The sequence below is a fragment of the Bos indicus x Bos taurus genome, chromosome 2, assembly GCF_003369695.1.
Source record: "Bos indicus x Bos taurus breed Angus x Brahman F1 hybrid chromosome 2, Bos_hybrid_MaternalHap_v2.0, whole genome shotgun sequence".
NCBI lineage: Eukaryota > Metazoa > Chordata > Mammalia > Artiodactyla > Bovidae > Bos > Bos indicus x Bos taurus.
Genome location: NC_040077.1, coordinates 39,640,315 through 39,666,522, shown reverse-complemented (window position 1 = coordinate 39,666,522; position 26,208 = coordinate 39,640,315). Strand labels below are relative to the sequence as shown.

The window sequence follows — 26,208 nt, the reverse complement described above, 5'->3', positions numbered from 1 at the left end:
GCCACCCCGTGGATGTAGCCCACCAGGCTCCTATGTCCATGGGATTTCCCAGGCAAGAATACTGGAGTGGGTTGCCACTTCCTTCACCAAGGGAATCTTCCAGACCATTGCAGATGGTCTCCTGCATTGCGGGAAGATGCTTTACTACTGAGCCACCAGGGAAGCCCCAATATTGTCTACCTCCTCCCATATCCTATTCTATCAGGGTCTGACTTGGATCAGACCATCATGGATAATCATGGGTTACTCATGAGAACTGAATCCCTGCTGGCTTGTTAGCTAGCAAGGTGACCAGGACTTGTGGGGAATATAAATAGTAGACGTAACAGGGTTCACAACACCTGAGCATTCATTTCATATCAGTGAACAGTTATCAAACATCTATTGTATTATAGGCACTGTGCTAGGTACAAAAGTGAATAATAGTAGGTAGTCTTCATATTCCAAGCAGTGAACTATCCTGGGAGAATTAGTAGGAAATCAGCCCTGGGATTTCTTTGGAAGGAATGATGCTAAAGCTGAAACTTTGGCCAGTGGCCAGTACTTTGGCCACTTCATGTGAAGAGTTGACTCATTGGAAAAGACTCTGATGCTGGGAGGGATTGGGGGCAGGAGGAGAAGGGGATGACAGAGGATGAGTTGGCTGGATGGCATCACTGACTCAATGGACGTGAGTCTGAGTGAACTCCTGGAATTGGTGATGGACAGGGAGGCCTGGCATGCTGCGATTCATGGGGTCGAAAAGAGTCAGACACAACCGAGCGACTAAACTGAACTGAATGGCACCTCAATGCAACCAGATTTTTCCTTTTCTGTGTATCATGTTCCTCTTCTAGACAAATGTTTAGGATTTGAAAAAATGAGAGCACAATGGTCTATTATAGAGATTCTTAACCCTGCGTGGGTGCACACCTGAAGCATCTGGAGGTTGGGTGGCTTTCAACAATAGTTCTCAAGCAGTAGTGTGCATCTGGATCACTGGAAGGTTTTGTTCAAAGCTCAGTTCCTGGTCCCAGAGTTTAAGAAGCAGATTCTCTGGAGATGATGGCTCCTCCAGTTACTCTCTGAGACCAACAGTTTCAAAATATAGAAATTTCCAGGTTCCATCAGCAGACTGATTAAACTGGTGTGGGTATGGGAACCTGGCATTGATCATTTAACAGCTCCCTACCGGCCCCTGGGCTGCCCTGGTGGCTCAGCAGTAAAGAATCCACCTGCAATCCAAGAAACTCAAGAGAAAGAGTTCCATCCCTGGATTGGGAAGATCCCCTGGGGAAGGAAATGGCAACCCACTCCAGTATTCTTGCCTGGGAAATCCCGTGGACAGAGGAGTCTGTTGGGCTACAGTCCATGGGGTCGCAAGAGTCGGACACGACTTAGAAGACTAAACCACCACCACCACCACCCATCCCCCATTGCAATGTATATCCAAGGCTGAGAAACACTGTTCCACTGGAAAGACAACCTGTTGGGTAGGCTGGTTTCCTGTTACTACAAGTGTGGGACCCAGTGAGTCTACATATTCCTCTGGGTCAATTATAATATAATTCTTTGGTATTTAAAGAAATTAGTAAGTGAGTTAATAAATAATTGACTGAAAAAACCCACCCCTGCGATTTTGATTCAAACTAATTTGGCTGCCTTTTTTGGAAAGGCCTTTCCAGCTGTTCCCTGGGTATTTTGCAATGCCACGGTAGAAAAGTTATGTGTAAAGCTCCCAGAGATCTTCGGAGGAAAGACCTTAAGGAAATGGGTCAATTTGAATCCCATCTGCCCCTTCCTTGGGCCCCCTTGGCCTCGTCTAGCCCTTGCAATTGCAGCAAGTGAGCTGGGCATGCTCAGTGGGCAAGGTCGGGTTTGGGGGTGCAGCCGGGAAGCCTGCTGCTCTGCTGCCCGGGCTCTCCCCTCCCCCCACCTGTAGGAGGCTGGGCCAGAGGAGCGGGTGCTCAGCATCCCACCCCCCGATGCTTGGACTTGGTCTTCCCTGCAGGTCTCCTCGAAGACATTCAGGCAGGGGTCAGGAGGCCGGGCGCGCCTCCAGAGCACCCGGGTCGGGGGTTGGGGTGGGGGGAGCCGGGGCAAGGCTTTGGGCTCTGTCGGCCGCTCCCAGGGGTCCTACAGCCTCCCAGACGCGTCTCTAGGCCCAAGGAAGCCTGCCTGCCGAGTAGGGGAAGCCAGTTTCAGGCCGGAAACAAGAAATCAGGTATGCCAGCCCCGCCGGCGTGCAGGCGGACGAGTGTCTCCTGTCTCCCAGGCAGGTGGAGAGAGCGACCCGCAAGGGGGAGGGCAGAGGAAATCGGACACCTCCACCGTCTTCTCCGGGCCTAGCCCAGCCGAGGTTGGGCCGAAGGTCTGGAGTGTGGCCAGGCGAGGACGTAGGGTAGAACCCGCAGCTTGGGGCCAGGGCCAGGGATCCGCCGCGCCGCGGCCCTATCTGGCTGGCCCTGCGTCCCCCGAGTCCCCGGTCTAGTCACGTTCACTGGGAGGCGGAGACCTTGATCGTTCTCTGCCTGCTGGTTCGCAACGCTTCCCCGCTCCCCACCCCCGGTACCCCTCCCCCCCTCCCCCATCTCTTTCACGGCAGGGTCCCCCGCCTCCACTTCCGTATTTCCCTGCTGGGCCAGAGTGAGGTCTACCGCTGGATGTGGCGGCCGAGGCGCCGGGGCGGCCCTCGGGGCGGGGAGCGGGAGGAGCAAGTTGCTCGGGAGGCGGGGGCGCGGCGGCGCTGGGAGCGTCGGGTTACACTCGGCCTGCCTGCCCGGGGGTGACATCCCGGCGCGCCTCGCCGCGAGTACCTGGGCCGAGACTCTGATTCGGGGGAGGCAGAGACTCCGCCCCGGCCGGAGGAACCCTTGCTCCTGCCCTCTCTTTCCTCGTGCGAGAGGATCAATCTCAGGTGTGTGCTTCCTGGGAGACCCCCCCCGACTCCCACCCCCGCCCCCGGTTATAGCGGGGAGTGGTCCCTCTCTGACCCGATGGAGTCGGTGTTGGGGTGGGTGGCGGAATCTGGGGAAAGGTTTAAAATTTTCCCCTACCGACAGAACGTGGGCTCGTTCCTATGGGGTTTAGCTATATACATTTTGGAGGGTGGCAAGTGGTAGGACTTTTGGGTGAGGGTTGGTATCTTATTGAAAGTTTGCTGCAAACTTTTAGTTTGTGGATGCCGCTCGTCTGATAAAAAGATCCGTTGCTCCTCTCTCAAGCAAGAGAGGTAGAGATTCTAGAAGGGAACTGAGGCTACCTTGAGATCTTAGCTGCTGGTGTGTGACAGTTCTTGGAGGAAACAGGTTTACACTTATGAACTTGAAACAGCCCCCAGTCCCCACGTAGTAACTTGCGAGTAAAAATAGATTTGCAGGGTGCTTTGGCAGGAAGGTATAGCCCTGTGAATGAAGTGCTGATCTTAGCTCTTGGTCTCTAGACTGACTTCCACCTTCTGAAAAGGAGCCTTCGCTCCAGGAACTGTCCTCAGGGGTTCCGAAGTAATTTACAAACGCAAATTCTCACTATATCTTAGTGACAGGGGTCAATCCACATTATACAACACTATAAATATCATGGGAGGGGGTAGGGGCAGCTATAGGAATAGTAATTTGGTCGACTTTTATCCTTGTATGAATAGGTGGGTGATGGGAGAGTTCCACTGAGTTCTCATTGCTAAAAACAAAACTTAGAATTTTGCATATGTTCCCAAATTTAATAGAAGTGAAGTTCGTTTTGAAGGGTGGAGGGTAAGGGGAACCACCACATTGGGGCTGGGCACTTCCTGAGAACTGCTGACCATTCCATAGTGTATGAGTGCCACAGTTCTTGCTGGCCACGGACTGGGACTGAGTGCTGGATGTCATTGCTCAAGGGGTATCATGTATAGTGATGGGGAGTCTTATGATGAGGATGTCGAAACCCTCCTGTGTTTCTCATAGGGGGATTATGTCAAATTACAGCACTCCCTTGGTATTTCCAAATCAACTCTTCAAATAATGCATCCGTACCTTAGTAATAATGGATAAAGATGGAATTTGGGGTTTGAGAACCAGCACTGTTGGAGTTGCCCATTCTTATATCTCACAGAGTCACTTTATTTTCAAAGGACATTGTGAGCAGTTTAAATACTCTGCTTCCTTCTCTCTCCTGATTTATTAAAAGATGCAGTGGTTTAGCTCAGTAATTGACTAGCGGGCCACAGTATTACCAGTGGTCAGTGTCCCCCCCCCCCTTTGTTTTTGTAACTATTTAATCCTGTAAGTATTTAGAATATTTGACTATTATTGTACATAAGAAAGATCAACAATTATAATTCTCAGATTATCCTGTTTGGGTATAAGTTTTCCGCTTTCATCACTAGAATGTAAGTTCTATGAGAGGGCTTGGTCTGTCTCACACACCTTTGTATTTCTAATACCTAGAGTGATGACTAGCTTATGATAAAGGCTCAATAAATATTTTCTCATTGAGTGATTGAACTGTGGGACAAACTCTAGCTGGATATAGTAGGGGAGAAAAACCCCAGACATTTTGGCCTTAGGTAAACTATTCAACTTCACTGAGCCTCAGTTGTCTCGCTGACAAAATGTAGGAATATGTGATATCATACAGGTAAAATCACTGCTGCTATTCCTGTTAGTTAGTAGACTTCAAAATACTGCTTTCTTCTTTCTTACATATTTTACTTTTTTATATTCAAAAGAGGATCACTTGGGTAAAAAATGCAGTTAGTTGGATAATTTAGCTCTTAAATGTTGTGAATGAATTATCTAGGCTTTTCCCGCATAAATTTGGTGTGTCTGATAGAGGTGGGGGGAAGGGGAGGTTAATGGCAGCTATGGTTATGACAGAAGGGAAGCAGTTTCCAGATTATTATCTAATTTCTCCTCTTTATATTTTTAATGTGATAAAATTTCAGCTCAGGTTTTCCAAAACTTTATTCTTTCTTCTTGTCAACAGCCAGACTCACTAGGTTGTCCTAAGTGCATAAATAGCATTTTAGTAAGAGCATTAGAAATTGAATATCTGTAAAGCTTGACTTCTTAAATGAAATTTTCTGTAGCTTTGTGTAGCATTACAAGTCCTAGGTAAAGAAAAAGTATGGTCATCCTGATTTTGAGAAGGTGAGAACTCATTCAACAAGGTAAAACATACAAACGCCGAACAGTTAGAGACCAACATAAGATCTTGCCTAGTCCATACCCCATGGTAGAATGTTGGCTGTAACTGTTGCGGTTATGGAGGGAGAGGTTGACATGGGCTCAAGTAGTTGGAGACCGTTTTGTGGTGAAGAGAATGTCACTTCAGCAACAAAGAGACTTAGAGTTTCTTGAAGGTTACAGCAGATCATCTTTGTTTTAAGAATGTTTGCTATTTTGTACTTCAGTGTATTAAAAAACCAGCACAATATATGCTTTCAAAAATAAACTTTCTATGGAAAAGCATATGGAAACCTACATTCTGTATGTGAACTACATGATACTTTTCACCGTGTCTCTGAAGTTTTAAAGCCCAGGATTCAAGTTAAAAATTAGAAGTCTTCATTCTTGCCACTTCTAACATGCTTGCTTAAAAAAAAAAAAAAAAAGTGTCAAATGGCCTTTCTGTTACTCTATTCAGTTGTGTACAATAGGATATCATTTTCATCTGAAGTTTTTGGGAAAATTATTAGTCATTAAGTTTGGGACTCCCACACTGGCTGATTTTAGATTGTTATTTTGGGAAATAAGGAGGGATGGAATGGAACTAAGATGGTGTAATGAAAGTGGGTTTAGATACTCTTTAAAATACTCAGAAGTTCCATCAGGGCTCATCACCTAGAGTTAAGAAGGAAACTTGAAGTTGTTTTATGGAGAAAGCAGAATGTAATAAATGGCATGTTGTGTATTTCCTTGTTTTATAGTTGTTGACATGATGGGAGAAAGAAATGTAGGAGGGAGACATGATCAGATTCAATTCCAAGTGAGAGAGGCAAAGGCCAGTATGGCTAAAAGCCAGGAAATCTCTAATAACTTCAGACCTCTTCCTGTATTACCTGACCAGATATTGGTCTCAGGAGCATTTTAGGAAAAGGAAGAATGAGGAGCAGATGGTTTGACTACCTAAAGATGATTGTGGTCAGAGTTTGTCCAGAACTCTAATTTTGTGTCCTGACATGAATGTGTTTCTTTTTTCTTGTTTTCCAAAATTTTCCTCTTTTGCTGGCAGTTCTTACTAGTTCTTTGGGTTAAATATTTCTTCCTACATCATTTCTGTATTCTTGTTTTCCATTTTTCAGTTGAAAATTTTATGTTGATTCTTTCAAAATAAGATTTCTGATTCATGCAACAGACAAAACATGGTTTCTGATTTTAATTAGATCAAGTTCTGGTTCTGTTAGTTTGCTAAAATTACTGGGAAAAATTAATTAAATTGTTGTTCTCCTAAGTAAAAATTTATTATGGCAAAATATGTTAACAAAACTTAATTACTTGGGGCTATCTTTTACTTTTTTCTGACAAAATGAAGTGATTACTAATGTACTTTATTCTGTAACAGTCAGACTATTAATGGATGAGCAACAGCTGTTTCATTTAGATGTTTCTAGCCTCATATTCTTTAAATAGTGATATGTCTTCTGTGGAATTCCGTATTTGATTATCCACCTATATGCTTCAAACCCCATGAATTATAACAGATAAACTGTTTCTGAAAATGAGATTTCTGGAAGCTACTACTGTCAAATGACATGGCCTATGGGTATGAGTGTGGGTGACACATGCTTAGAAAGCAGTATCACTTTGCCTTATATGCACCAGTGATGGCTAAGTCTGGTTGGTTATTCACAATAGGAACAGAAGTTGATGTTCAAGGTAAACATTTTAGGAAATTTTTCATTAGGATTTTATGAGTTTCAATAAAACACAATAAACTTCTAAATGTATTTGGAAAGTGATAAAAACAGTGTGGCTCAGAGTACTAGGTTCTCAAAAGTTATTTTCCTTTTGTTTCTACTGAAGAAAGAAAGGAAGTTTTGTGTCACTCTGATAATAACCATACTGCTTTGATCATGTCACTGCTTGCTCCACACTTCCGTGGGTCACTTTGCTCTATTGCATTCAATTCTAAATATTTGTCTTTGAATTCATGGCCCTTTCCAGTCTTGCCCCATTATTAAAGTTCTCCTGTCTTCTCTGTGAAACAATGCGGAATTCCCTAGATGTGTTTTAATCTTAGTACTGCCCCTAATGCTATTGCTCTTCCTTCCACTTCACCTGTTTGAAATCCTAGCAGTTTTTGAATGTTCTAACCAAAGGCTACCAGTTTGTGACGCTTTTCCTCCCTGCCCCAGCCAGAAGTGCTTTGTACATGTCCTAACCCCTTCAACTACTCTTTTAATGCCACTCTTAAATGTCTCCTTTACTCCTGTGTATGGTGATTATTTGAAAACATGCATCACTTCCTTTCATGCAGAAGGTCTTGCAGAGCAAGGGCTGGATCCTACACAATTTTATAGCCCTCACGTGCCCAACCCAAGTCCCTGTGTGTATTTGGAAATGGGACACCTTTACTGGGGGACACCTAGTAAATAGTTGTTGAATTAGTGATTGACTCATAATTCACTCATCCCTTAATTACCAAGAGTAAGTGATAGATATGAGTGGGGTGTGATTGGACAGCAGGTGACACACAGGCAGATACATTTCAGCTAATGAGTTTAATGGAATCTTTAGCTTTTTCTCAGGCATCCTCTTTACACATTTTGGCAGTTTTTGTATCTAAAGGATTTTAGTTTTAGGAGCAGGAAAGGGAAATTGCTGAATTTGAACCAAAGTTATAAAAGCAATCTGTGAAGAACATCAGTGGAGGAATCTGCAAATGGGAAGGTCATATACTAACCACTGAAGAGTCACCTTTGTCAGAGCCCTTAGGGCTCCTTTCTCTTCACTAACTTCTCCCTTCTTCTCCACCTGCCCAACTAATCCAGTCTCTTCTAAGAAAGAGTCCAGAAATTTAATTTATAACAAGAAGATTGATAAAATTGATGTTTCTAGTTGCTAAGTCATGTCCGACTTTGTGACCCCATGGACTGTAGCCTACCAGGCTCCTCTGTCCATGGGAGTTCTCCAGGGGAGAATTCTGGAGTGGGTTGCCATTCCCTTCTCCAGGGGATCTTCCCAACTCAGGGATCGAACCTGCATCTTCTATATTGGCAGGCGGGTTCTTTACCACTTTACCAGGGAAGCCGATTGATAAAAATTTGCTTGTCACTATTTCCAAAGTCTCTGGATTCTAAGGGAACAAAACTTTGAAACCATTTATGTAGGATAGGTAGAAGGAGTTTTGAGTGGTGGTGTTTAGTTCTCTGCATCCCTGAAGTCATATTATAGCCACCTACCTGTGGCTTTGGTCGTTCTCTGCTCCTGTCAGTATCTTCCTCTGTAAAATAAGGTGATAGAACTATATGAATTTAAAACCATAAAAGAGAGAGGTATTTTTATTTCTCTTGTCATGTCTTCCAAGGGGAGAACACATGGGCTCTGTTCTCCACTGGACCTGGTTTAACTGTTCATCTTACTTCCCGGAGTTTGGAATGTCCTTTCAGCCTTTTCAGATGTAGCATTCATAGTGGGAGGATACTACATTCCCTGTATCTCCCTCCTGGCTTGTGCGCATAGGATCTGTTAAAATAGATATCTTTTCACTTCTCTCTTTCATTGTCTTAGTCTTTCCTCTATCCAAGGAACTGTGATATTTATCTAAAAAAATATAGATTCACAGAATTTTAACATAGGAAGAGGGTTAAAGATCTAACCCAACCCTGTCTTTTTATTACTGATAATAAATAGTAATGGTAATGTTAAGTATCATTTGGAGCAATCACCCTTTTCTAGGCCCTAGGCTAAGCACTTTGCACACATTATTTAATACATCAGCAGTGAACTCTGTTACATCAATGAGGAAACTGAGTTCCAAAGAACCTAAGTGACTCACTCAAAGCCACAGCAAAGTTCTGATCGGACAGAAACTCCCTTGAAAACTGTGTAAAGAAAATAATAGATTTGAGATAGTCCCACTTACATTTCTGTAATATATTTCCTGCTTTTTTGCTACCTTGGATTCCCCTCCTCGACTCATTGAACTTTGCCTTTTGTACTTCCTAATAGTTGATGTTGTGGTTCAACAGTTTCCGCCAGTGATGCTAAACTTGTTCAGACATTGAATGCATAGCACAGTATGTCTTCCTGAGACAATATTCCTTTTGACTTGTCTTCTGGGAACCGTGATGTTGTTGTTCAGTTCCTAAGTTGTGTCTGACTCTTTGCGACCCCATGGACCACAGCACACCAGGCTTCCCCTATCCTTCACTATCTCCTGGAGTTTGTTCAGACTTGTGTCCATTGAATTGGTGATGCCATCCAAGCATTGCATCCTCTGTTGTCCCCTTCTCCTCCTGTGCTCAGTCCTTCCCAGCATCAGGGACATTATTAAAATACTTTTTAGTCTTAATGGCTGTGGAAACAACCTGCAACTTGATATCAGTCTGCTTTTTCTGCTTGTACGCCTGGGCTTGTAAAATGCTCTTAGGAAAATGAACACAGTCGTGCAAACTGGAGGCACCCACAAATTAATGTTCTCCAGTTTTAGCCACAGGGCAGTTCTCTTATCTTTACCTGTTTCTAGACAGCTCCTTTTATGGTTTTCCCCCATAATTTTCCCAAACTTCCCATATTTTCTATTTTCTTTAAGCCTGTTACCCCACTGTGCATTTCCTTACCAGAAGATGATCGTTAGTGGTTAGAACAGACTAAACCGTTCTGACAGATCTGAAAATAGATAAAAGCACAGACACAGCAGACGTTTATTTCTCAATCATGTCATGTTCTTGGTTGGTGGATGACTTTCCTCTAATTGGTGACTCAGGCACCCTGGACCCTTTCATTTTGTGATTCTGCTGTCCCTTAGGGCTGTGTTTTCAACTGTCTTCAGCTTCTCTAAAAGAGAAGAAGCCTATTCACTCTCTAAATAGTTAGTCTTGAAATGAAGACAACAGTTCCACTCACGTAGCATCAGCCAGAAATTAGGTGCACAGTCACACTTACGAACGAAAGAGACTGGCAAGTGTAGTCTGGCTGGGAGAGGAAGAGACTGTGGGTTTTTGGTAAAAAGTTAGCTGTCTCCATTACAGTGTCCTTGCCTCCTGTTATACTGAGAATGCAGAGATATCACATCCACTCTTAAAATTTTGTCCTCCTTTCCACATCCTCCCTGTATCTGAATCCATTAATTCTATCATTAACAACCAACTTAGAGTTTTCCAGAGTTTATGCTTTCCCCAATGTTCTGGATCCCCCATTTCTTCAGCTAGCTTACTCTGTGAAATTTCTCTGTGTTCACTTGCCTTTTATTTTATTTTGTATTGTTATTATTATTGTTATTTTTTCTAATTTTGGCCATGCCGAGGCGCATGCGGGATCTTAGTTCCCTGACCAGGGATTGAACCCATGGTCTCTGCACTGGCAGCACAGTGTCTTGACCACTGGACCTCCAGGGAAGTCCCTTACCTGCATTCTAAATATTTACAAGAATGTTCAGGATTCTCCCATCACAGTAGTAAAAAGACCAAAATCCCAACTTATTCGTTCCTCTGATCTGCCCTCCTCTCTTGCTTGTGCTCTTTCTCTCCTTTCAAGCTACGCTTCCTGAAAGTGTTTTATGTTGTTTTTCTATATCCTTATTTTCCATCCACCCCACAACCATTGAAAATTTGGCTGTACCTCAGAGGAATCTGTTCTTTTTACAATTACTGGTGTCTTCCTGACTGGCAAATACATGGATCTTATTGTTTGAAACATTTGTGATTCTGCTGATTTACCCTTTTGTGAAACAGAACTTTCACTAGGCTACCATGACACTTGGTTCTCTGTTTGGACTAGTCCTTATGGGTCTCTTTGCAGTTCCTTCTGCTTGATATGTTGTAGTTCCCAGGGTCTGTTCTTAGTTCACTGTCTTCTTATTGTAGATTTTCTCTGTACTATCGAGTACATCTTTATATTTGCTTTCGATCATTTCAAGTCAGCATCCCCAACCAGACCTCTTCCCTGGGTTCAGACTATAGAGATTTCACTTGGATGTCCCACAGTCCAGACAAGATTGATAATTCCTCTTCACCACTCTTCTCTCATGCTATTTATCCTCTCATTGAAGAGCGCCACTATCCTTTCTCCCATCTATATCACTAACTCATTCGTTATCAGTCACCTACCATGTGCCAGGCATTTTTCTACAAATTAAAAGTATACTGGTATACAAAACAGATACAGTCTCTTCTCTGGTAGAGTTTGCATCTCTAGAGTTCTTGTGGCTGGACTAATAATAAAATTGACATAAGATATTAACAGGAGATAAATTTTAATTTGTGCATACAGAGGTCTCATTGAAATGGGACCTAAGAAGTGGCCAAAGCAGGCAGCTTTTATACTTTTTAGACAAAGAAACAATACATTTGTGAGAAATCAGCAGGGCAAAGAAATTTAGGTTTTGATGCTCCATTAGTCAGGAACCTAAACGTTTGGGCCTGAGGTAGTACTAAAGAAGTAACAAGGTTTATTCACATAGGAATTTCTGCCCGAATTCCTATCTCTGTCCAAAAGGGTGTCCTCCCTCTAGATGTAAGGAGTGTACCTTTCCTGAAAGCAAGAAATAAATCCCTCATGAGATTTATTTATTTATTTTTTAGAGAGACAAAAGGGAGAGTTAGACTGCCCCTCTTGCATTCACCATTTCTTAAGTAACTTGAATCCAAAATAATCAATATGCCATTTTATATGTTCTGGGGATGGCCTGTCCTGAGCCCCAACAACATTCTAGCGGGTAGAGGAAAGAAATAATAATGATTAAATAAAGATGAGACATATGAACTGATGGAAGCTATGTTATTATTTTGAATTTGGATGGTTTGGGAAGGCCTCTGAGGAGCTGACATTTGAGCCCGGCCCTGAGTGAGCAGAAGCTGACTTGTATAGAGATGAGCTAAGCATTCCAGGCAGAGGAGACAGCCGGTGCCAAAACCCTAATTGTATTCTTGATGAATCTGATGGGCAGGAGAAGGTAAATATAGCCAAAACTTAGTGAGAGGGAGAGGTATTAGTTTATTATTAGTTACATATACTAATACATATTAGTATATGTATTAGTTTCCTGTGGCTGTTAAACATATTACCACAAACTTGGTGGCTTAAAACAAGAGAAATGTGTGCTGTCATAGTTCAGGAGGCCAGAAGTCCAGTTACTATGCTCTCTTCTGAGGTGCTAAGGGAGAAGCTGTTCATTGCTTCTTTCAGCTGCTCATGGCTCCCAGCATTGTCTTCACCTCTGTGGTCATACTGCCTTTCAAATCTCCCTCGGCTTCCCTCTTATAAGGATATATGGGATTGCATTTGGGGCCCACTCTGATAATTCAGGATAATCTCCCCACTTAAGAGCCTTTATTTAATCACATTTGCATAGTCTTTTTGTTGTTGTTATGTAAGATAACTCATCGGTACCAGGATTTAGGATGTGACATCTTTTCCATGCCAATAGAGCCTTCTCTGGTGGCTCCCCTGCCAATGCAGGAGAAGCAGGTTCAATTCCTGGGTTGGGAAGATCCCATGGAGAAGAAGATGGCAACCCACTCCAGTATTCTTGCATGGGAAATCCCATGGACAGAGGAGCCTGGTGGGCTACGGTCCATGGAGTCACAAGAGAGTTGGACATGACTTAACAACTAAACAACAACAAATTCAACCTACCATAGTGTCCAAGAGAAGCTTTAAAAAGTAGGCAAGGGTCAGATCTTATAGAGCTGTACAAGCCGAGATAAAATATTTAGATTTCATTCTAAGGTTGTACAACCCATTGGAGGATTATGTACTGGTAAATGAAATACGGTTTTGCTATAAAACAGTGTCTCTCAACTTTTTTTTTTCCATTATATCATTCCAAGAAGCAAAATTAAGTCGAAGTTAATTAATTAAAAATTTAAATTAATTTTTCTCTGCTGCTGCTGCTGCTGCTGCCACAAAGTCGCTTCAGTAGTGTCCGACTCTGTGCAACCCCATAGACAGCAACCCACCAGGCTCCTCTGTCTGCGGAATTCTCCAGGCAAGAGTCAAGAGTACTGGAGTGGGTTGCCAATTCCTTCTCCAGCAAGAGTATATTCCTTAAATATTAAAAAATAAGATTTTGTTGGTCAAAGTTGAGCTTTGGAGGACAACACTCATGTAAGACTTTTCTTTGCCTCCCCCCATCCCCCAAGAACCAACTTTGTCTCTTGTAGGTGTTACTGTTCCCACTGAGCATGGGTGCTATCCAAGACTGACCTGGGTGCACAAAGTGGATTGGATTGTGGTAGGTGGGAGAGGGAAGATTAGAAGCGGTACTCTAATTAAGAGACTATTTTAGTAGCCTAACTAAGGGATTACAGTTGTATAGACAAGCATGTGTTAAAGATGGAAAGAAGTGCATGGATTTAGGACTTGTCTTTGCAGTTGAGTTAGTTGACTGAACTTTCTGACAGATTAATTATCTGGAGAGAGGAAACGGGAATCAAGACAAAAGCTTACATTTTTAAACTGAGCTATTGGACCATAAAACCAAGAAGGGGAGATTTGGGAGAGAAGCAATTTGTGTACTTGAAGGAATCGGTAAGATGTTCTGTTTTGGCTGTGTTAAATTTGAGATGTTTCTTAGACATTCCTCTGGAGATGTCAGTTAGACAATCAGATAAATGGAATCTGGAGATTCTAGGAGGGGTTTGGAGAAGGCAATGGCACCCCACTCCAGTACTCTTGCCTGGAAAATCCCATGGACAGAGGAGCCTGGTGGGCTGCAGTCCTTGGGGTCTCGAAGAGTCGGACACGACTGAGCGACTTCACTTTCACTTTTCACTTTCATGCATTGGAGAAGGAAATGGCAACCCACTCCAGTGTGTTTGCCTGGAGAATCCCAGGGACGGCAGAGCCTGGTGGGCTGCCATCTGTGGGGTCACACAGAGTTGGACACGACTGAAGTGACTTAGTAGTAGTAGTAGGAGGAGGGGTTTTGGCTGAAGATGAGGAGCAAAAAGTTATTTACATATAGGCTGTATTTGATGCTGGATGGAATTACCTGTGAAGAGTGTGCAGGTAGAGAAGAGGGCCATTGGAATACTGTATTATGTGAAAGAGAAGGAGTTGCCAGTGGATATGAGGGAAACCAGGAGAGTGTGGTATCCTTAAACTTAAGGACATTGCTGGTGGTACAGAGGTTAAAATCCACCTCCCAATGCAGGGGACGTGGGTTCCATCCCTGGTCGGGGAACTAAGATCCCACATGCAGCAGGGTGACTAAGCCCATGTCCCGCAACTACTGAGTCTGGTGCCACAGGGAAGTCCCAAAGCAAAAAAAAAAGTTCAAAGTGTTTTTAAAAGGAGTGGTTAAAATGTTTTTCAAAAGTTTATAGGATTGAGTTGTGAAAGTAGAGACAGTGCATAGAGACAACTCTTTTAAGTAATTGTGTCATGAAGAAAAGCAGAGCAATGGAAAAGTTCCTGGAAGGAGTTACTGACTAAGGCAGGGCTTCTTAGAACCAGAGAGTAATAGGATGAGTTTAAGTAGAGAGGCAATGATATTAATAGAATGATTAACTAGAGAGGAAAAACTAATGAAGGCAGGCGAGAGTGATACTAATGAAGGCAGGCAGTGGATACCTGCTGGAGTATAATTCTTGAAGAGACAGGAGGGAGATTTAGGGACAAGTGAAGAGATTGGTTTTCACTAGGATCAGGGACATTTCATTCAGGAAAGGATGAAGAAAGGAAGGAAGCTCTGCAGAGAGAATGCATAGAGAGGCTGAGAGGTCTGTTTGAGTGGTGGGAAGATGAAGTTCTTACCTCATGGGCTCCACTTTCCCAATGATGTGTGATGAGGATGTGGTGGGAAAAGAGCTGATGTGAAATGGCTATTTTGAAACATCCTAGGAAATGAAATAATAGGATTGCTGGTCAATATGTATTGCCCATTAGAGACCTGTAGCCACAAATGTAACTGAGCTAGTTGTAGATGAAGTTTTTTTTCTCCAGGCAGTTTCTTTAGCTGTTTGGGTAGAGGTGTGGAGCAGGCAGATAGTTGGGCTTAATCAACTTGAGGATTTGCCTGGTAAGTTAGAAGCAGAAAGAGAGGAGCAAGGGAGTTAAGGGTACTTTCAAGGGAAAGTGTACAATGATGGACCTTGACCATAAGCTGGACAGAAAAGGAAGAGAGTATGTAACTTTGTAGTGGAAATTGCCAATGGATTGGAAAACCAGGTAATGCCAAGAAGATGTTGGAATGGAAATACCAGAGTAGATAAGCTGGAAAAAGAGGTGTTCACATGTAAGATGCTGGAAGCTGAAGTCTCAGAGCTGGTGCAAGTAATAATGATGCTAAAATGAAAGGTTATGACAATGAGAGCAGGTGGCTGAGGCAAGGTAAAAGAGAACACTCTCAGAGGTGAAGAGCTTTAGGAACTGGGACCTCCTTGTATATATGGGAGACAGAAGACATGAAGACAGGAGCTTGGGAGGGGAAAGAGCCAGGTGCTTATGTAATCAGCGAATGAAGAAACAGCAGTAGATGGGTAGATGGCAGCAAGGAGGGATGAAGGGTGGTAAGTCTAATGACATGAACTTCAAAACAGGTAAGAGAGGATCGAGAGAGGATTTGAGAGAGGATCGAGGAGAAATTGGAAGATAAATGGGGAGACACTAGATCTTCTGGCTGGGAGATTTGCAGAATGGAAGCAGGAGTCTAACTTAAAGTATTTACAACTAAAATGGAATGGGTACTGCAGGTACAGATCTTTAGCCTGGGCAGGAGTCCTGGGAGCCTTCTGTGAACCTGGACATTAACTCTTTAGTCACTTAATCAAAGGAAGTTCCCAGGAAAGGGGCTAGTTATCACCTGGTTCAGGGGTGTTTTGGTATTTTAGCAGCAGTACAGCCATCCCTGTTTATACTGGCTGAACAGTAGACTTAAATATGTGAGTATAAATAACCTCCCCTTGAGGGATGCTGTGAAAGCAGCGTTAGTAGGCTTCAGCCTTCAAAATTCAGATTAAATCTTGCTTTCTCCATGTTTTCAGGATATTACCTGGCAAAAGGAACATCTGGAGAAGAAAAGGATAGTTTTGAGTTCTAGAGGGCTTAACTGGGAAGGAGGGGGCGCTGAGGAGGTGAGAGATGGGGCAGACTGGGCTTCTGGTGATGACTGAGGTAAAGGGGATTAAAGAACATGCTGGGATCAGTGCCAGTGGTGTCCTAGAAGAAGCTTGGTGCAGACCTCTGGCAGCTCCTGGTGCAGACCTCTGGCAGCTCCTGTTGAAGTGGTGGCCAAGGGTGAACAAAAGCCTCCTTGGAGTGTCTGTAGCCCTAGGGCATCTCCTGTTGGCTTGGTGGCCAATTGGAGTATAAAACCCTCCTAGGGGACTGCTCTTAAGTGGCCAGAAGCATCAGGTGCTCTGAGGGCCTGTTCTCAGCCAGAATGATGGTGCAACCCCTGGGGAAGATACTTTCTCCTGTTTGGCAGAAGCTAAGGAGTGCTGCTTCTGGGGACCACCGTCATAGTCCAGAGTATTTAGACTCTGCTCTCTGCTCTGTTGTCACTGGCTTAGTACAGACCTGTAGAAGTCTGTGTCAGGGTGTTTACAATCAGTCTCTTGATTTCCCTTCTCCCAGATGCATGTCCTTTTAGTTTATCTCCTAGCACTGCTTCTGGGAATGGGAGGATGGGCTTTTAAATTTAAATGTGATTCTATCCTGCCTATTAGGAATATTGTGAGGATTAACATAATGTGCATCAACTAACCAGCACAGTCCTTGTAACACAGTATGCAGCCAAGAATATGCCTAAAAGCCTTCACTGGTGATATATTGTTTACTGGACAAAGAGCAAAGTCCTGTGCAATTGTAGGTAACATCTCCTTGCCTGCCTGTTCAGTCTCCTCACTGCCTCACTTATGACCGTTTTATACCAGCCTGTTCTCTAGGCATACGTTTCACGCCTCCTTGTTCTTGAAAATGCAGTACTCATTCATACAGTCATGACTTCCCTCACATTCCCTTGGATCTGTTGAACCTTCAACATTCGAGTTGATTATTGCTTTCTCTACAAATCTGCCCTGATGATGTTTCCTACCTCCTCTTAACCCCATATGTAATTACTCCCCTAGCCCCTACTCCAAATTTTACTTGGATCACTCGTTTGTTTTAGAATCCTCTTCTCAAAGTAATAAGTTCCTTAAAAACAGAAACTATTCATCTTTGTTTACTCACAGTCTAACACCGTAGGTGCTGGATGAATATGTTGAATAAATGAAAATCAAGTACATGTTTAAGTTTTCATATTGCCTTTCTGTTATGAAACATAAATTATATTTTGTACACATTCTTTTTCTTTACTAGTGGAGGCAAATTTTTTGATGAGGTAGAGGATGCAGAAGAAAATGGGTAACCAGGTAGTTAGTTAGTATGGGAGGCAGACTTAGACCTGTGTTCTTTTTTTTTTACCAAGTGACTTTTGTTTATTTTGTTCACCATTGTCATTGTTTTATGTTGAGTTGTAATCATTAACTTTTCCAGTTATACCCCCAAGGGAATACAAACATCAAACAAATGTGGGTTACTGGTGTTGGTTAGGTATGCTTGAGTGGGCAGCTTGCAAGTCCTACTTACAGTTGCCGGATTGGTGTGTGGACTTGGTGTTAACATGCTCATTTCCTTTTAGGTCTCTTCAGACCTTGGTTTCCTTGATCCTACATGGATGAACTGATTAATTATACCTAATAAAGAATGACATCAGCAATCAGAGTCTGGTCAGAGAAGGGTGGGGAGAGCAAATGTGAGATGAGGTGGCAGGAGTGAGTCACTCCTGGCTGTCGGTGGATTGGGAGTGGTAGTGAGAGGGCGAGGATGGGTTGGGGGTGGTGGAGGAATCTGTGGGGAGCAGAGGGGATTGTGTGGACATGGGTAAAGGTGGTTTGGGGGACACAGTAGACTACTGGCTAGTGGTTGGCATGCATTCCTCACCCTATCTGAACTAAAAATAAATACCAGGAAATATTGTGAAGAGAGGACAAAAAACAAACAAACAAACAAACAAAAAAAACCCAACAGTCTTATGGCTCAAAGTTGTCACAGTGACTTGGGTTAACTCAGGACACAAACCTTACATCAAGCCTCTCATGGGGACTGTTTCCAATCCGCTGACTAATTGAGGTACTAGAGACAGGCTAGGAACAATTGACCCTGTGTGATCAGAGTCTGACCTAAAGTGAAGAGTCTGCTGTCTCCCTGTGACTTCTGGGACAAGTAACCTGTGGCCTAGAGTGAGGTCTGTATTAGAGGAGGGGCTTTACTGGATTTTTATTTTTGATAGAACACTCCACAAATCACAGTATCCATTCTGTGGGAGCCCGCTGTAGTTATGTATGAGCAATGGGAGCTGTTGCCGCAGATATATTTTTATATCTTATTTGTGTGCCTGCTCAGTCACTCAGTTGTGTCCGGCTCTCTGCAACCCTGTGGACTGTAGCCCGCCAGGCTCCTTTGTCCGTGGGATTTCCCAAGCAGGAATACTGGACTGGGTTTCCATTTCCTTCTCTAGGGGTACACCTTATTTACATTATCTCAAATCCTCAATATAAGTTGTGAACTAGATGAGATTTTATGTATGAGAGGATGGAAACTCACAGTCACACCACTAGTAAGTGACTGAGTTGGAATTCAGTCCAGGGGTGTCTCTGATGACCTCTACACTGCCTGCCTCCCACAGGGAATGGTCTGTTGACTGGTCAGTGGTGGTGTCTGAATTTGCCAAGAACAGCACCTTGTGATGAGAACAATCCCAGCTGTGCCTAGAGAAGGGGCTGTGTTCCTGTGTATAAGCGCTGAATTATCACACGACAGGCACAGGGAGAGAGTGTTGGCCTTCATCTCGGATGGTCTGTCCTTTCTCCATGTACCTGTGGGCTTCCTTCAGGGCTGGCACAGTGGAGGGGCCCCCTGAGTGTATTGTTGGCTGAAGCATTTCTGTGTTTATGGAGTTGAAGCCTGGGGAACTCTAAATTCCAGTAAGTTCAATCAGCTTTGCAGTCACTAGTTTGATTAGTTGTTGGGATTTCGGATTTTGTGTTAAACTTTAAATCCCCGAGACAATATAATATGAAATTAACCATATATACATAACTAGTTCAGGGGTAGTTTAATTCAGGCTTAAATAGTTAATTGTGTCCAATGCTTGAGGCACATTCATCCTAGGTAGGGTAGAGACTGTACTTCAGAATGAAGTAGATAATTCTGTGATATTTTCTAGTTCTTATTCCAAGATTTGTAATCAATTCTACAGGCAAACTATCCTTTTCCTTTCTTTGTGTGGGTCTTTTACTCTGTCTAGTTCATTAGAGGTGAGAAAAGTTGTGTAACAGTAAAATCACTCAAGTAAGTGGTCAGATTGTAGGGGATTTAGTCAAATGTCAGCTATCTGTCTGCACTGTGCTCTTCAGAGTCCTTATTTTTTTTTCCACTTTTCTCTCACTTGCATATTCACACACTAGATTGGTTCTTTTTTCTTATTACGAGAATAACACATGCTCATTTTAGAAAGTTAAAAAATAATACACATAAAGAAGATAATAAAAATGACTTTCAGCCCTTCCATTCAAAGATGAGATTTTAAACATTTTCGGGTGTGTCTTTCTAGCTTTCGCACGCGTGTGTGTGTGTACACACATATGCTTTAAAACAGAAACACACAGATACTATTTTATCTACTTTTGTTCTCTTCATGATTAATTTTCTATTGCCTGGTACCCCATCTCTATGTAGAGTATAATTAACCCAAAAAGAATGAATTCCTAAGCAGTCAAGAAATTTTAGAATGTGTAACTTATTTAAGACTGTCCACTAATTTCTAGACCTTTATAATTATTACCAGCATAAAAATGTTGCTTTCAAGTCTGAATGGGTTAAGAGGATTGCAGTCATTTGGACCCAGTGAGTGTCCTATGCTTGTGGTCCAGTTGAGATGGGAAAAATGTCAGGAGGCTCTGGGGAGCAAAAGGCCAGGGTTATGGGATCTAGCAATAACTCGAAAAAGGAACTGTCCAGATGATCTCCATCTCTTATGTGAGGACTTTGAAAGGACAGGTGGCTTTGCTGAGGCTGATATTGTCACGGGGTAGAGGTCTGCCTCTGGTTGCTGACTGCCTGTCCTGTGATGCTGCAGAGCCTTAGGAGACAGCCTGAGAAGCAAACCATGCTTCTGGCCACTGCCAAACTAATGACTAAGGAGATGGGTGCAAGTGTGGTGGGTGAGGTCATGCCTGCAGGTCGCTGTGTTGATGTTGGAGGCTGGAGTTTGGGGAGGGTGGAGTTTCAGGAGACCTATTCGAAATGCCATTTTGGAAGTCAGTTTTGTAAGTCCTGACGGCCTCGTGGTTAAGATCACAGGCTCAAACTATGGGCTAAATTTTTTGGATTAACTTGGGGTTTCACTTCACAGTATCTGAAAACTTACGGTTGAGAAGAGGCTGTTTAGTATAAATTGCTAATGTGCTCTGCTGATTTCCATCAGTTGTGTGCTTTGACTGACAACAGTGCGAGCCTAGCCCACTGGGGTCTGGTGAATTATATGTGCTCAATCAGAGTGTTTCTTGAGCTGGAATTGAAATGCATGGCCCTTTAGTTTCCAGTATGATGCAGACACTCAGGCAATTGACTTTTGCTCTTCAGTTTCCAGCAGGGGGAAAATTATGAAATAAAATGGGGAGAGGCCAGGCATCTTCAAGATTCATACCCATAAATATAAATAACCATAATTAATCATATGCAGTCTCTCTTGTCTATTACGTCTATACTCAGTGTGTCAGTAAGTTTCACACAGCTCCTTAACGCCCTGCTGTGCAGTTGGTGGGGAATATTCTAAGTTCCTTGGCGTGTTGAGATGTGACCTGGGCTTCTTTTCCAATATGAGTTCAAAATCAGTTCAAGATATAATGAGTTGTGAGGGGGAAAGTCACCTGCAACATACCCTAGCCCTAGGGGGAAGAGAAGTATAAAAAAGACTTCTGCTATTGACATTTGAGAGCTCTCTCAGTTGATACCCTGTTCTTTGTTACCACCTTGTTAGACTGAATGGGCTGGAACAGTCTTACAAGTGTGTTGAGTTTAACAGATATTTATATTCAAGATTATCACTGAAGTGTTTGTTTTCCTATTTTTGATTGTGGTTTACAGTTTTTACTATTTTCTTATGTGATTTATTAATTCTTCCCCCATCTCTCCCCATTACATCCTTTTTTCGTACTTTAACCTGCTTATTATGAACAGGGCTAATGGTGTCCTCAAGAAAAAGCAACTGCTGTTACTCTTATTTCCTTGGGGAGCATCCTCTATGCTGTAGCTAGGATCCATCTTCTTTCCTTCCTCTGTCTGTATAAATTCCATCATATCATTGCATTAATTAGGATCTTCCATTGATTTTTGTGTCTCTATCGTGTCAGAAGAAACACCTTGCTGGAAGGAAGTCATATGTGATTTGGCTTCTGTCTGGCTCCCTGACCTGATCTGGAACCCACTGCCTGGATCATTCACTGCGTTGCCCCCGCAGTGGCCTTTCAGTGTCCAAGAGAGGCCAAGCTTACACACCCTGTGTGTCTTTGCATGTCTGTCCCCTCTGTGTGGAAGGCCCTTCTCTTAGGGCTCTATGCAGTAGCTCCTCCTCTTCGATTATATTTATGTCAAATAACCTGCAGGGACATTCTGTCTAAAGTAGATCCCACCTACTCACAGACTTAGAGAATGCGTTTATGGTTGCTCTGGGGGAAAGATGAGGTAAAGGGATAGTTAGGGAAAAAATAGCTTTTTAACTTCAAAATGTTGATGCCAATTGAGTTAACTCAGCCTTATTCATTATTTTTGTCATCGAATACAAGGAAAATGTACCAGTTCTTTCAAAAGCTATAGTAGCAATTGCATTATATACGTCATTAAAAATGCATTTTAGGAAATACTTGTTGAAGATAAGTTAGTGGACGTGTACACACTGCTATATTTTAAGTGGATAACCAACAAGGACCTATTGAATAGCATGTGAAACTCTTCTCAGTGTTACATAGCAGCTTGGATAGGAGGGCAGTTCAAGGGAGAATGGATACATGTATATATATGGCTGAGTCTCTTCCTTTGCTGTTCACCTGAAACTGTCACAGCACTGTTAATCGGCTATCCCCCAATACAAAATAAGAAGTTGAAAAAAATTATGTAGATCCCCAAGTCACTCTCCGACCTAATTATATTCTTCATAGCACTTATCGAAATATTCAGTTTTTAGATTTGTTTATAGGTTTCTCCCAATCCACGGGAGAAGAACAATTTCCAGCCCCTAGAGCAGTGCTGAGGATGTAGCAGACATTCAGTCAGTCCCAGTCAAATCCATGTTGTGGGAATGAACACCTCTCTTTTCACCTTCCTTAGTTGGGCGATTCCTTCAGTGACACTGTCCTGAGGATTTGTTGAACTCTTGCTTTCGTTATTTTCTTAGAGTGTACAGTTTTTATTTTTCCCATACCAATGTTAGGTGTGTTTTTCATAAACCAGTTTCCATCAACGAATTTTGAAGTTTTTTAGGAGTGGCAGATAGCTTCTTTTTTGGCCCATTTATCTGTAAACTTTTCTTTAAATCCAAGAGAGCACAAAGATTCCAGTTGTTTCTAGAGCAGAAGCACACAGTTTTGCCATATTTTTTTTTTCAATATACGCAATGTGAATTTGTTCAGATGAGGCAGAATTGAAATAAGAGTTTTCTTTTTCTTATCTTGGACTATGTATTTGTATATGGTTTGAGGTTCTTAATCTTCATGAGAGACTTGTGTGGTTCGTCATCCACACTGCGTACGACAAACTTCAGACATTAATCTGGTAAGATGCCCTGAGCTAGACCAAAGGAAGGAAGCAGGAAAAAGCCCTTGAATAGACAGATAGAGCCAGAATGTTGAAAATCCAAGCACTAGAATGCTAATAAGTTGCTCCTTTTGCCTTGCTCAGAGTTACTCATTTGTATTTTAAATACGGGTTTAGCTAACTTGGCTGTCGCTTTTCTGACCATGGTGGCAACAAGTTAGAAGTAAGCTGGAGAGCTCACAGATCAAAAGGGAGAATTACCGTCAGCTTGAAAGTTTGGAAGAAACAGGAAAACTTTATAAAGCAGATACAAGTAGAATTCAAATGGGAGCAGTCTGTGGTTTGGAGCCACTGAGTAAAGTAATAGTATTCAACTGTTCCTGAGGACATTGCCCTTAGGAGCATAGACTACATAGTTCATAAGAATGGCTCCAAGTCATCAGTAATTGAATTCTTAATTAATACTCCTAAGAAGACAAAGTGTGATCTGTATTTCTGAAATATTTAAATTCAAAACAGTTTAGACATTTTATTTAAAAAAAAAAAAAACTGTGAGCTCACATTCAAATGTGAGCTCTTGGAAGGCGGAATTTTGTTATGTTTGTCCTCGGGTGTATGTTCAGTGCCTGGTACATGTTAAATGATCGGCAAATAATTGGATGAAAGAATGAATGCAAGCCTTAAGCATCCCACAATGCTAAAAAAAATAAAACATTAACATAGCACCAACTTGAATGCAGAAAGTCTCTACCCGCTCTCCCTACCCCCCTCCCACGTGCCTATTGAATGAAGAAAAACCATAAAATAATACAAATTTAAAGTTAAAATAGATCTGTACATTTTCTGAAGATGCTTCATTTATAGCTGGAGTTAAGATCAGCAAATTCAAATGATTTGCCTGAAATCACAAAGCAAGTTAATGGTATAGACAGAATTACACAGCAAGTCTCCTTAATCTCTCCTTCTAGAATATCCACTTGGTATTTCAAGAATTAAAAGAATATAGTGGTTTTTGGAATGTGTGTTCATTTTTTTTGGGGGGGGGTGACAGTTTTAGCAAGAGTAAGAATCCTTGATCTTCTGTGCATGCTGTTTAAAATTTAGACTGTCAGATGCTAGGGTATTAGCTGTGTAATGTTGGTACACAGTATCTCATGCTTAGTGACTAGGCTTGTTTATGATCTGGTCCTTGAAAACTTTCCACTTCGGGTATGTGCCAGTTCTTTTAAAGAAGAAAAGAAAAATCTAAAAAAGAGAGGCTTGCAGAGGATGCCTCATTCAAGTGGGGAGAATAAAATCTTATGACCAAGACTGTTTTAGCCAAGATGACTGAGATGGAAATAAAGCTTTGTTTATTACTTCTGCATAGATGAAAGCTCTACTATCTTTTCTTCTCCTTTTCTGAGGGGTTAGGGGATAGAGCATTTACAAAATGTTCTATGATTTGCATTCCATACTTTTGAAAGAAATGGTTAGAAATATGAATTAGTGCAATCTCTCCTGTTGTCTGATTCTTATTTCCTTAAGGGTGAGATTTTTAAGGAGTGTCATTGCTAAGCTGTTGCTGCTGCTGCTGCTGCTGCTGCTGCTGCTAAGTCGTTTCAGTCGTGTCCGACTCTGTGCGACCCCATAGACGGCAGCCCACCAGGCTTCCCCGTCCCTGGGATTCTCCAGGCAAGAACACTGGAGTGGGTCATTGTAAGCTAAATAATATAATATATGATTATTTCGAGGTAGTGCATCTTAGGTTTTCTTTGCGTCTCTTCTTTTTGTGTGTAATTTGACCCTTTGTTGATAGTTATATTTATACATGTAATAGATTATTAGATATGTAGGGGAGTGAATTTTAAATGCAAGTTTCAGCAGGCAGTAGTGGAAGAAAAGGTTACAGGATTTAAAAAGTGGTTAGCTTTATTTTTTGGGAATCTTCTCCAGTTCAAGAAAGCAGAATAACCTGTCTCCCCACCCCATGTACTCTTTGGTCTCTGTTTTAACTCTCAGTCATGGCTTATGCATTGATAGAGCTGTAATAGAGCTGTAATTAAATTTAGAACTTTTTTTTTTGCAATGTAAGTAAATTAAATTAGCTGAAATTATTGTGCTATAACTAATTATCATAAAACTTATGTCATATTTTTTTATGAGCTCAGGATTTTATAAAATATCTTCAACAAGTATTTCCTAAAATGCATTTTTAATGACTATATAATGCAATTGCTACTATAGCTTTTGAAAGAATTGGTACATTTTCCTTGTATTCGATGACAAAAATAATGAATAAGGCTGAGTTAACTCAATTGGCATCAACATTTTGAAGTTAAAAAGCTATTTTTTCAAAGTTTTGTTTGTGCTTATAACATTTGAAGACAGATGCTCAAACCTTCTACATCTGTGCTACTAAAAAAAAGAGAGACTTAGGAATAATGATCTTAAGTTTCTTTAAGATTTTTTTGTCTTAGAAAAATGCCTGTTTTTAATAGATAGCTTTTTCTAACTAATAATGCTATATTTCTTAAAAATATTTGATATTAGGTAACAACGAAATAGATCTCTGAGTAAGATCCAGGCAAATACAAGCTTGATTGTCTTAAGCATCTCTTTTTCTGAACATGCTAAATTAACTGAAATTTTCTTAGGGTATATTTCTTTTGATTAAAGTTCTTTATCACCTATATGTGTTAAGTGAAAGTGCAAGTTGCTCAGTCGTGTCTGACTTTTTGTGACTCCATGGACTATATAGTCCATGGAATTCTCCGGGCCGGAATACTGGAGTGGGTAACGTTTCCCTTCTCCAGGGGATCTTCCCAACCCAGGGATTGAACCCAAGTCTCCCACATTGCAGGCATATTCTTTAACAGCTGAGCCTCGAGGGAAGCCCTAGAATACTGGAGTGGGTAGCCAATCCTTTCTCCAGCAGATCTTCCTGACCCAGGAATCCAACCAGGTCTCCTGCATTGCAGGAGGATTCTTTACCAACTGAGCAATCAGGGAAGTCCTATGTGTGTTAAAAACCTCCTCATTTGAATCACAGTGCCTATGCACTATTTTAGGACATCTAAAACATTTTTAATAAAGTACATTTATTTATATGGTGAAATAGATGTTTTCTTATGAAATGTTTTAGGGTGTGTAATCAACAACCATGATTGTGATTACTTCATAAACGGTTATGTTTATAATAAATCTGGTTGAGAGGCTTGATGATATATTTTAGTGTAAAGACATTTTGAGCTCTGTTGTTTGATTTGCAGTTTATTCTGTAACAAAGTAAAGGATTTTTTTCCTG

At 41.9% G+C, this 26,208-nt stretch overlaps 1 protein-coding gene across 2 annotated transcripts in view; it reads left to right on the top strand.

The window, feature by feature from the left end:
• The first annotated feature begins 1,890 nt into the window (after nucleotides 1-1,890).
• GPD2 (glycerol-3-phosphate dehydrogenase 2) overlaps nucleotides 1,891-26,208 on the top strand; it is a 150,244-nt gene continuing 125,926 nt past the window's right edge. The window contains exon 1 of one of the 2 annotated variants that reach the window (XM_027560332.1): nucleotides 1,891-2,203. The gene's annotated coding sequence lies outside the window, so the exon portion shown is untranslated. Of the gene's footprint in view, nucleotides 2,204-2,728; nucleotides 2,897-26,208 lie in introns of those variants that run through there. The other variant, XM_027560326.1, reaches the window with a different exon arrangement.